Source organism: Sinohyriopsis cumingii, chromosome 13, assembly GCF_028554795.1.
Source record: "Sinohyriopsis cumingii isolate HCF-2022 chromosome 13, ASM2855479v2, whole genome shotgun sequence".
NCBI classification, from domain to species: domain Eukaryota; kingdom Metazoa; phylum Mollusca; class Bivalvia; order Unionida; family Unionidae; genus Sinohyriopsis; species Sinohyriopsis cumingii.
Window position 1 is genome coordinate 46885975 of NC_142973.1, and position 13204 is coordinate 46899178.

Consider the following 13204-nt stretch of genomic DNA (forward strand, 5'->3'; position numbering starts at 1 on the left):
TACAGTTCTATGAATGCTATGGCATGCAGTTTAATACATCCTCAATGACAAAATAATTGCTTTTGATTTTGGATTCACGGGGCATCTATCAAACGAGGGACATTCTGTGTGAGAAACCCCATCTCCTGAAGGAAGACTTTAAGTTGTGGCGTTGGCATACAAAACATAAGTGAGCGACAATTAGGTTACAGCGAGAAACGCTAGTACAATTTAGGACCATGCACACATTCTGAACGTAAAAGTACCCTTTCATCGACTTGCAATCAAATGAAGGCCGCCAGCGTCTGTATATATATGGCTCTTAGATCTTTCTACAAGACACATGCAAGTAGAGAAATGGTGTTCATTTCTAAGGAGGTTGTGAATCAAATAAAATCCCTCCTGAATTAGTTTGTAAGCAAGACATTAATGGACGCAATTCGCACTATTGGTACAGTTTTCCTATCCTAAAGTTTGGTGTATTGCTTAGATAAAACCTGCAATCAACTTTGCCTAATGCATCTACTGCAAATATATTTGTTTCGTTTACTATAATATTCAACGCTGGCAGCAAGATCATGTATAATACTAAAGGTTTAGTAAAGAACATGCCAAATATCTGGTACACCAGGATTTCCTGAGGAAAAACTAATGATCTGAGCTCAAATCCAAATAAAGATGTTTTCATACAAAATTAATAATCTTACTTTATAATCTACAACCATATACACAATAAGCCTTCAATATGTTATTGATAAAAAAGACATTATTCAGATAGGCCAATCTCCTACCCGCAATTAAGGAGAAACTTCAATCACACAGTAGAAATACAGTATAGATAACAGTTTGCCTTTTTAAAAAAAATGATTGTATGTTGTTTACACATATATGTATGTTTGCGTGCGTGCATGTTTGCGCATGAGGATATAGTTTATCTTTCAAACGGTGTAATTGTAGATATAACAGTATGTCGTACATTTATTCTTAATGACGTTGTAGAGTTTTGAAATTGCAGGCTGATTATAGTTCTATTTGTTGTCCTCTGAAATGTAATGAAACCCATGACAGGTTGATCATCTAAACATTTACATCTCCAATGATGACTTTCCTACATATGACATTGTGCAGGCATAAACTTTGAACTCTTGTGTGATAACGAACGAGAGAGAGAGAGAGAGAGAGAGAGAGAGAGAGAGTGCGAGGGAGAGAGAGGGAGAGAGAGAGAGGGAGAGAGAGAGGTCAATGATCGTTTGATACAGTAATCTGTAAATAACACAAAAACATTGTGAATGGGAACTTAGTATCATTCCTTTCAGTCTGGATTTGAAATCAGTTCAATGAAATTCGAGTCAAAGTTGGCTGGAGAAGGTCAAACGTGAAACGAGGTTTACAGACAGACATAAATGTTGAAATAAATTGAAGACATCTCTAAAAGAGTATTCTAGTGTCATAAAGTAAATGATAATAACACGTTCAGTACACTGAAATGTTCTTGTGTTAAAATAATTAAGGGCGATAGGCATCGTCATCCGGATTTAAAGATTAACCTCTGACTGAAAAATGAAGGTTATTACGCTCTTCCTACAGTTCCAATTAGAAACTCCTTATAGACAAGATAAGGATCTGTCCCACTGTAATGGAAAGCTGTTTTGCACCAACATCCATGTTTTTTTCCGGGAAGCGAGGGACACTCAGTGTGAGACATCCAAGCTTCTGATTCAAGGACTGTTCCGATTTCAGTTGTGGAGTTGGCATAAAACACAAAAGTGAGCGAAAATTAGACTAGGGCAAAAAGAGTTATTACAAATATTGGATTATGCAAACATTCTAAAACTATATAAAAAAAATTTGCATCGGCCGGGAATCGAACCCGGGCCGCCCGCGTGGCAGGCGAGCATTCTACCACTGAACCACCGATGCACATTATTCCCTTGCTTCGTAAGGGCCTATCTCCCCACCGTGTCTTTACCTTAACTGCCTAATGTCATTTACATGTCTGTGTCATCTAATTCAGTAGGCGTTGATTTATTGATTGACTGCCTATGGGGTTACAATGCATGCTGTTAGAATAAACCGACACAACACATCTCTTTATTTGATTCTGAAACGGCGTAGATTACTTGGATTGAAGCACTTTCTAAATTGGAGACAGCCACATGATTTCTCACTTGCTAGTCTCTTCAAAGGTCTTGTCTGCTTGAATTTCATCTCACATCTATCCACAAGATGCATTTTAGTAGAAAACGGTATTCGTTTTCAAGGAGGTTGTAAATAGAACAAAGTCTATCCGGAATTGGTTTTTAAGTAAAATATTGATGGACGAATTCATAATATTTGTACAGATTTCCTATCATATCTTTAACGAAAGATGAATGTGCTGCTTAGAGAGAACCTAAAACGAACCTTGCCTAATCCACCTACTGGAATTATCTTTTTTGTTGTTGTGAAAATCAACTGTCAAATTAATGGTATGACCGTCGACTAGAATGGCAAATTTGGCTTCCATCGACATACATCAGCATGCATTCATCTTTATGCATAATGCAAATGTCAAACGGGGACGCCGGCGAATGGAGAATGCTGTTTGATCAACGAATTGTCCAAGGGTCTATCGGCAGCAATTAATATTATGTAGATCTGAAACTCTTGATTATTATCAACAGTAAAATTCAGATGAGTTGGATTTCATTTAGAAGCATGCAAATAAAATATCATTTTAATTCTAAATATGTCTTCGTCATCGGAAATCGACTTTATCTTAAAGCATGTTAGTCTAAACAAAGTCAACTAATTACTTTTCATTTGTTACCCACAACAACAATCAGCTTGATTGCATAGTTTCGGTCTTGAATTTAGAGAACCAGTCTGTGTATACAACAATGAATAATGTCATCCATAAATTACATATATTACAAAACACCCTCTTCAGAGAAAACTAAGAGAGAAAAAGAAAACACTTTATAAGAACATTAAGTTCCTTCCTATCATCTGGTCTTAAATGATGCAAAGATTATTAAAATTCATTAAATTTAGTTTGATCATGGGTCATTTGCGACAGTTTTTTCTCCTTGGAAGAAGGACTTATATGTGTATGTCTCATAGATTTGGGAGATTAGCTTTGAAGCAAACTGAATAGTAAATGATATCAAAAGACTGATATTTCGAAACAATACTATTTGTGCATGAAATGTACACAAGGAAATGAAATATGTACGTTTCATCTATGATATAATCTTTTCATGTGCAAGGATCTGAGTAACAGCAGCGCACTGATATCAAGCTGTCGATAAGGTAGCGGCTCGTATGCAGGACAAATATAAAGGCGGATAATGGCACGATTATTTCCCATGTGAGGCTCGTTGGTCTAGGGGTATGATTCTCGCTTTGGGTGCGAGAGGTCCCGGGTTCAAATCCCGGACGAGCCCACCATTTTGGAAATGAAAGTTAATACTCATTTTGTAGTATCCTGGTAAATGGTTGAAGCAATCTCTCGGGACAGCCATGAGTGAAATATTTCATTTTCAATTATTCGTGTAAATGCAATACTTTTGACGGATTCATTTCGGAAACGCTGGTGAATTGTCATTTCTCCAAAACTTGAAATAGGTTTTCATATAGTTAGTCAAGTACAATTAATTGGAAGTTAACTTCCCAGAACCCCATTTACGACTTCAGCTTCAGAGGATGTACTGAAATTCTTGAACAAATATAACTACTGTATGGACCAGTGGATTAGCATAGTTTTTCATTGCACTCTTATCTTCCTCTGAACAAAGTTAACCTCCACACCCATACAGAAAAAGTTTGTTTTAGACATCCTTATCAAAATGTATGCTAATAATTATTTAACTTCTGCCAGTTTTGATTGCATAGTTTCATTCTTGAATTTAGAGAACCAGTTTATGTATACAAGAAAGACTAATCTTAACCACAATTACATATGTCAGAAAACACCATCGTCAGAGAAAACTAAGAGAAATAAAAAACACTTTATAGTGACACTAAGTTCCTTCTTATCCTATGCAATAATGATTAAAATTCATTAAAATCAGTTTTTCCTTTGGTCATTTGCGACAGTTTTTTTTTTTGTCCTTGGAGGAAGGACTTATATTTGGGTCATTATCTTCATTATTTGGACATAATGTCGACAAGTAACTGGAGAAGAAAGCCTGGCGATGAATGTAAAAACAAAAGTAATTTGAAGTTATTCTGTCTTCTTGTTCTGAAGCAAATTGAATAGTTTAATGATGACGAAAGACTAAGATTTTGAAACTTTACTAGTTGTGTATGAAATGTACTCATTCTCAAAAAGGAGCATACCCATCAAGATATATAGACGGAATAAAGCTATCGGTCAATCGATAGATTGATATATAGATATATATTTCATCATTCCAACGAAGGAAGATACCCATCAAGAGAATCAAAATACTTGAACAGGCAATACAATAGACATATAGGCAGACAAACAGGCAGACAGGTTTACAATGGATTGAGATTGAAGCAGACATACAGTTATACATAGAGACAGACAGATAGATGCGAATGAATCTATGTACCATAATGGTCCCGCAGAATGTTCATTAAAAGTAAATAAATTAAATGCCTTTTGGTTTCCTCTGCATTCTCTTTATACAGTTTAAACAATACATCACATAAAACATGGTTTACGCATCATATGAACTATATTTTTAACTTTACAATTTTGATTTTGTTTTAACGTTAATTGCTAGGTCTGAATTAATTAGAAACATTCACCACTTACTACCATTCGATTTACACTTTTAAAAACCAGGCTTGTCGATACTCGGAAGACTGGATCTCGCCCAAAATGTTCCTTATATTTTCATTTCCTTTGTAAGCTCTATTCAAAGTGTAACTTTGAAACGCATCAGGAAATTGTTGTTGCAAATCACACAAATATTCACACAAATATTCTCTTGCAAACTTTGATTCATATGCTGAACATCGATTGAAACTAACAAATAACGTAATTGTTATCTTTTGTTGTGTAAGGTTGTAAGGAATGGAAAGAAGAAAAAATAAGAACGTCGATTAAAACCAGCAAAGAACATGTGTGCGTCTGCGTGTGTGTGTGTGTGTGTGTGTGTGATTTGGATTTTTAACGTAGCTTTAATAATCTATCAGTCATATCGCTACGATGTCCGCAGTGCGACAGATTATAGTTATGTCTAGTACTGGGGCATCATGCCGCAGACATGTAGCATGATGTCCAACCCAGTCATATTATCCTGACACCAGGCGGACCAGTCCTAACACTAACCTCTTAATGCTGAGCGTGAAGCGAGGCAGCTGTTAGTAGCATTTTGTAAGTCTTTGGTATGACTCGACCGGGGATCAGCAAAGAACGTAATTGGTAGGTTGTGATTTTTCTTGTTGAGAATCTTTATTCTTCTTAAAACATCAAGTCTCAGTTGACCCACTTTCTTGATTTTCTAACCTATTTCACGAAAAGCAACAAGCAAACGTCATTAAATGTTGTTGATTGTTACAAATCGTGTGGGAGATATGTATTGGGAATTTGACAATGCTCCTGAACGTACGACTTATTGGAAAAGTATTTTACGTAACAATTGATGAATCTCCTTTAAAACTATTCTAGTGTCCAGATTATGTTTTAAAGAAAGTATATGATACTAATTTAAGATGATGCGCCAAAGCATATTCACGCCTGAATTTTCAATCAAGTGTTCGGTTCATTAGAAAGCGAAACCATACAAAAGGCATATGGTCAATTAAGTGTTTTATCGTTGCAGTTCAAAGATGAACAAGTAAGTCAAATTAGGAAAACTTTGATGTTCAAAAAAATTCACATTTACTCTGCGAATGTATGTCTGTCCATATAATCAGTAAGAATTAAGAATAAAATGTCTTCAGTTAGTTCGCTCTAAAATTGTAAGACATTTTCATGAAACTTGGTCTGTCCTTATTTCAAAATCAACAAATTTCATTTTACTCCCGTTCTCTTATTGTGTGTGTCTGAAGGTGATAAATACTGACTACCACTTGATCAATATCATAAGTAGGTAACATCTTCGGCTAGAGAGTTTATTCTGTTTCTCGGATTTTCAAATGCAACTGTTTCTGCTATAACTATGCATCACCACGGCTCCTGTTCATTCACTGGCTTTGTATGTAACTGCACGTGTTACATTTCCAATAAGTACCATGTTTCCGTTCTTTTAAATGTTTTGAACGCAACTGATCGTGCAAAAATTGTGATAATCACCATGTCCTGGAAGAAGTCTTCTGCTCTTGATGAGGAGTATAATGCAGTGTATGGCTTCAGACACCATGTGCGGCCAGTGATTTCCTCCCTTTAAAGGTTTCAATTGAAATAAATAGTCGCATAATTGCGATTCGAATTCAATTGAATATATTATAATTTTCTTCCTAAGTTATGCTTTCGGTGAAAATAATATCGGTGTTTTCTCGTTGTGTATGTGACATATGTTGGGAAGTTATATTTGTAGTTGTAGATGGCTAGATGATCAACCTGTCTTGCATTTCTTTACCTTTCAGAGATCAATCTTCAGGACTTTAATCAGCCTCAGCTTTCAAAAGTTGACAACCCTATTAAGAATAAATATGCTTGATAAAGTTATATTTACAATTATACGGTGCAACATTTTGGAATTGTTATCTTCACAGAGCTGTAACAACAATAAGTCATCTTGCAGATGCGGAACGTCGATTGAAACCAAAAAAGAACATAATTGTTAGTTTTAATTTGTAAGCTTGTAAAGAATGTAAGAAAGAAAAAAAGAAGATCGACTTTAACCAACAAAGAACGTACTTGTTACATTTGTTTTGCAAGCTTTTAAGGAATGTAAAAGAAAAAAAGAACGTGGACTGAAACCAACATAGATCGTAATTGTTATTTTTTGTTTTGTAAAGTTGTATGGAATATAAAGGAGAAAAACTAAGAACGTCGAATATAACTAACAAAAAACGAAATTGTTAGTTTTGTTTTGTTGAGAATATTTATTCTTCTTAAAACTTCAGGTCTCTGTTTAACCACTTGCTTGATTTTTCAACTTATTTCTCGAAATACATCGAACAAGCGTCATTAAATCTTGTTGATGTTGCAAAATCGTGTGGGAAATATGTGTTTGGAATTAACAATGCTCCTGAACCCATGCCTTACAGGAAAGGTATTTAACGTAACAATTGATGAATCTCCTTTAAATATATCCTAATGTCCCGATTATTCCCGTTTGCAAGTTTATTCTGTTGTATAATGTCAAATTTAGGAAATCTACTCCTTATTCCATTTCTTTTTCGTTTTAATTTTAATTGATGAATGTTGGTTGTTTTATCCAGTCAGGAAACTATTTTTCCTCCACATGGGTCCAAACGAGGAAACTATCCTCAATACACCTAACGTACAAAAATGGTAATTTATGGCCGTTGCACACTTTTCTTTCTCCAAGTATACAGTTTTAAGAGGCTGTAAGTTTGGTCAGTTTTTTCCAGGAAATCATTTGTATCTTTAAAATATGGATAGTGTTTCTGCGCCAAAGTGTTTCGATTAAAATAAATCCGCTCGGCAACACGCTCAGTCTGTCTTGAACAATCTGAAACAATGTGCCACTTGTCCGAACTTCGCTTGGCATAGTCCAGTTCTAGACCCGTTTGTGACTTTTCGGATAAATATAACAATACCTTGGTATTGAATTCGGAATACAGCAGTCGAATTCCCTTGTGTTCAGAAATCTACCTAAACATACTTTACCAAGACTTCGTCTGATTTCCATTTACTATTCAAAAATATCGTCGGACTTCCATGTTTTCGGCAAGTTTCCGTCTGACTTTTATTTACCTTTTCGAGATTCAATCCGAGTCACATTTCTGTCTCACTTCAAACTGGGTTTGTAATAGGCTGATAATATTGCAAAATCATTTCGTTGTAGCTCTAATTCCAAAATGTACTGATGAAAGACATTGGTGGCATTACTTTTACTAGACTTCTTGATTGCCAGAGAACTGTTTTAGCATTAATTTTGCAACTCCCTATTTTATGATTTACTCAGGTTTGAGTTCTGGATAGAAACATCAGGTGTGCTTTTGTTTCGATAGACAGAAATGCATTTCTGCACATTCTCAGGCATACAGTTCTATGAATGCTATGGCATGCAGTTTAATACATCCTCAATGACAAAATAATTGCTTTTGATTTTGGATTCACGGGGCATCTATCAAACGAGGGACATTCTGTGTGAGAAACCCCATCTCCTGATGGAAGACTTTAAGTTGTGGCGTTGGCATACAAAACATAAGTGAGCGACAATTAGGTTACAGCGAAAAACGCTAGTACAATTTAGGACCATGCACACATTCTGAACGTAAAAGTACCCTTTCATCGACTTGCAATCAAATGAAGGCCGCCAGCGTCTGTATATATATGGCTCTTAGATCTTTCTACAAGACACATGCAAGTAGAGAAATGGTGTTCATTTCTAAGGAGGTTGTGAATCAAATAAAATCCCTCCTGAATTAGTTTGTAAGCAAGACATTAATGGACGCAATTCGCACTATTGGTACAGTTTTCCTATCCTAAAGTTTCGTGTATTGCTTAGATAAAACCTGCAATCAACTTTGCCTAATGCATCTACTGCAAATATATTTGTTTCGTTTACTATAATATTCAACGCTGGCAGCAAGATCATGTATAATACTAAAGGTTTAGTAAACAACATGCCAAATATCTGGTACACCAGGATTTCCTGAGGAAAAACTAATGATCTGAGCTCAAATCCAAATAAAGATGTTTTCATACAAAATTAATAATCTTACTTTATAATCTACAACCATATACACAATAAGCCTTCAATATGTTATTGATAAAAAAAAGACATTATTCAGATAGGCCCAATCTCCTACCCGCAATTAAGGAGAAACTTCAATCACACAGTAGAAATACAGTATAGATAACAGTTTGCCTTTTAAAAAAAATGATTGTATGTTGTTTACACATATATGTATGTTTGCGTGCGTGCATGTTTGCGCATGAGGATATAGTTTATCTTTCAAACGGTGTAATTGTAGATATAACAGTATGTCGTACATTTATTCTTAATGACGTTGTAGAGTTTTGAAATTGCAGGCTGATTATAGTTCTATTTGTTGTCCTCTGAAATGTAATGAAACCCATGACAGGTTGATCATCTAAACATTTACATCTCCAATGATGACTTTCCTACATATGACATTGTGCAGGCATAAACTTTGAACTCTTGTGTGATAACGAACGAGAGAGAGAGAGAGAGAGTGCGAGGGAGAGAGAGGGAGAGAGAGAGAGGGAGAGAGAGAGGTCAATGATCGTTTGATACAGTAATCTGTAAATAACACAAAAACATTGTGAATAGGAACTTAGTATCATTCCTTTCAGTCTGGATTTGAAATCAGTTCAATGAAATTCGAGTCAAAGTTGGCTGGAGAAGGTCAAACGTGAAACGAGGTTTACAGACAGACATAAATGTTGAAATAAATTGAAGACATCTCTAAAAGAGTATTCTAGTGTCATAAAGTAAATGATAATAACACGTTCAGTACACTGAAATGTTCTTGTGTTAAAATAATTAAGGGCGATAGGCATCGTCATCCGGATTTAAAGATTAACCTCTGACTGAAAAATGAAGGTTATTACGCTCTTCCTACAGTTCCAATTAGAAACTCCTTATAGACAAGATAAGGATCTGTCCCACTGTAATGGAAAGCTGTTTTGCACCAACATCCATGTTTTTTTCCGGGAAGCGAGGGACACTCAGTGTGAGACATCCAAGCTTCTGATTCAAGGACTGTTCCGATTTCAGTTGTGGAGTTGGCATAAAACACAAAAGTGAGCGAAAATTAGACTAGGGCAAAAAGAGTTATTACAAATATTGGATTATGCAAACATTCTAAAACTATATAAAAAAAATTTGCATCGGCCGGGAATCGAACCCGGGCCGCCCGCGTGGCAGGCGAGCATTCTACCACTGAACCACCGATGCACATTATTCCCTTGCTTCGTAAGGGCCTATCTCCCCACCGTGTCTTTACCTTAACTGCCTAATGTCATTTACATGTCTGTGTCATCTAATTCAGTAGGCGTTGATTTATTGATTGACTGCCAATGGGGTTACAATGCATGCTGTTAGAATAAACCGACACAACACATCTCTTTATTTGATTCTGAAACGGCGTAGATTACTTGGATTGAAGCACTTTCTAAATTGGAGACAGCCACATGATTTCTCACTTGCTAGTCTCTTCAAAGGTCTTGTCTGCTTGAATTTCATCTCACATCTATCCACAAGATGCATTTTAGTAGAAAACGGTATTCGTTTTCAAGGAGGTTGTAAATAGAACAAAGTCTATCCGGAATTGGTTTTTAAGTAAAATATTGATGGACGAATTCATAATATTTGTACAGATTTCCTATCATATCTTTAACGAAAGATGAATGTGCTGCTTAGAGAGAACCTAAAACGAACCTTGCCTAATCCACCTACTGGAATTATCTTTTTTGTTGTTGTGAAAATCAACTGTCAAATTAATGGTATGACCGTCGACTAGAATGGCAAATTTGGCTTCCATCGACATACATCAGCATGCATTCATCTTTATGCATAATGCAAGTGTCAAACGGGGACGCCGGCGAATGGAGAATGCTGTTTGATCAACGGATTGTCCAAGGGTCTATCGGCAGCAATTAATATTATGTAGATCTGAAACTCTTGATTATTATCAACAGTAAAATTCAGATGAGTTGGATTTCATTTAGAAGCATGCAAATAAATATCATTTTAATTCTAAATATGTCTTCGTCATCGGAAATCGACTTTATCTTAAAGCATGTTAGTCTAAACAAAGTCAACTAATTACTTTTCATGTGTTACCCACAACAACAATCAGCTTGATTGCATAGTTTCGCTCTTGAATTTAGAGAACCAGTCTGTGTATACAACAATGAATAATGTCATCCATAAATTACATATATTACAAAACACCCTCTTCAGAGAAAACTAAGAGAGAAAAAGAAAACACTTTATAGGAACATTAAGTTCCTTCCTATCATCTGGTCTTAAATGATGCAAAGATTATTAAAATTCATTAAATTTAGTTTGATCATGGGTCATTTGCGACAGTTTTTTCTCCTTGGAAGAAGGACTTATATGTGTATGTCTCATAGATTTGGGAGATTAGCTTTGAAGCAAACTGAATAGTAAATGATATCAAAAGACTGATATTTCGAAACAATACTATTTGTGCATGAAATGTACACAGGGAAATGAAATATGTACGTTTCATCTATGATATAATCTTTTCATGTGCAAGGATCTGAGTAACAGCAGCGCACTGATATCAAGCTGTCGATAAGGTAGCGGCTCGTATGCAGGACAAATATAAAGGCGGATAATGGCACGATTATTTCCAATGTGAGGCTCGTTGGTCTAGGGGTATGATTCTCGCTTTGGGTGCGAGAGGTCCCGGGTTCAAATCCCGGACGAGCCCACCATTTTGGAAATGAAAGTTAATACTCATTTTGTAGTATCCTGGTAAATGGTTGAAGCAATCTCTCGGGACAGCCATGAGTGAAATATTTCATTTTCAATTATTCGTGTAAATGCAATACTTTTGACGGATTCATTTCGGAAACGCTGGTGAATTGTCATTTCTCCAAAACTTGAAATAGGTTTTCATATAGTTAGTCAAGTACAATTAATTGGAAGTTAACTTCCCAGAACCCCATTTACAACTTCAGCTTCAGAGGATGTACTGAAATTCTTGAACAAATATAACTACTGTATGGACCAGTGGATTAGCATAGTTTTTCATTGCACTCTTATCTTCCTCTGAACAAAGTTAACCTCCACACCCATACAGAAAAAGTGTGTTTTAGACATCCTTATCAAAATGTATGCTAATAATTATTTAACTTCTGCCAGTTTTGATTGCATAGTTTCATTCTTGAATTTAGAGAACCAGTTTATGTATACAAGAAAGACTAATCTTAACCACAATTACATATGTCAGAAAACACCATCGTCAGAGAAAACTAAGAGAAATAAAAAACACTTTATAGTGACACTAAGTTCCTTCTTATCCTATGCAATAATGATTAAAATTCATTAAAATCAGTTTTTCCTTTGGTCATTTGCGACAGCTTTTTTTGTCCTTGGAGGAAGGACTTATATTTGGGTCATTATCTTCATTATTTGGACATAATGTCGACAAGTAACTGGAGAAGAAAGCCTGGCGATGAATGTAAAAACAAAAGTAATTTGAAGTTATTCTGTCTTCTTGTTCTGAAGCAAATTGAATAGTTTAATGATGACGAAAGACTAAGATTTTGAAACTTTACTAGTTGTGTATGAAATGTACTCATTCTCAAAAAGGAGCATGCCCATCAAGATATATAGACGGAATAAAGCTATCGGTCAATCGATAGATTGATATATAGATATATATTTCATCATTCCAACGAAGGAAGATACCCATCAAGAGAATCAAAATACTTGAACAGGCAATACAATAGACATATAGGCAGACAAACAGGCAGACAGGTTTACAATGGATTGAGATTGAAGCAGACATACAGTTATACATAGAGACAGACAGATAGATGCGAATGAATCTATGTACCATAATGGTCCCGCAGAATGTTCATTAAAAGTAAATAAATTAAATGCCTTTTGGTTTCCTCTGCATTCTCTTTATACAGTTTAAACAATACATCACATAAAACATGGTTTACGCATCATATGAACTATATTTTTAACTTTACAATTTTGATTTTGTTTTAACGTTAATTGCTAGGTCTGAATTAATTAGAAACATTCACCACTTACTACCATTCGATTTACACTTTTAAAAACCAGGCTTGTCGATACTCGGAAGACTGGATCTCGCCCAAAATGCTCCTTATATTTTCATTTCCTTTGTAAGCTCTATTCAAAGTGTAACTTTGAAACGCATCAGGAAATTGTTGTTGCAAATCACACAAATATTCACACAAATATTCTCTTGCAAACTTTGATTCATATGCTGAACATCGATTGAAACTAACAAATAACGTAATTGTTATCTTTTGTTGTGTAAGGTTGTAAGGAATGGAAAGAAGAAAAAATAAGAACGTCGATTAAAACCAGCAAAGAACATGTGTGCGTCTGCGTGTGTGTGTGTGTGTGTGTGTGATTTGGATTTTTAACGTAGCTTT

General features: G+C 35.4%; 4 non-coding genes across 4 annotated transcripts; 2 read left to right on the forward strand and 2 right to left on the reverse strand.

Moving 5' to 3' along the window:
- Positions 1-1828: 1828 nt before the first annotated feature.
- On the reverse strand, positions 1829-1899 carry Trnag-gcc (transfer RNA glycine (anticodon GCC)). Its single transcript has one exon. It is a non-coding gene; the product is annotated as a tRNA-Gly (tRNA).
- A 1433-nt stretch (positions 1900-3332) lies between these two features.
- On the forward strand, positions 3333-3404 carry Trnap-ugg (transfer RNA proline (anticodon UGG)). Its single transcript has one exon. It is a non-coding gene; the product is annotated as a tRNA-Pro (tRNA).
- Positions 3405-9924: 6520 nt separating this feature from the next.
- On the reverse strand, positions 9925-9995 carry Trnag-gcc (transfer RNA glycine (anticodon GCC)). The gene has a single exon. It is a non-coding gene; the product is annotated as a tRNA-Gly (tRNA).
- A 1432-nt stretch (positions 9996-11427) lies between these two features.
- On the forward strand, positions 11428-11499 carry Trnap-ugg (transfer RNA proline (anticodon UGG)). Its single transcript has one exon. It is a non-coding gene; the product is annotated as a tRNA-Pro (tRNA).
- The last annotated feature ends 1705 nt before the right edge of the window (positions 11500-13204 follow it).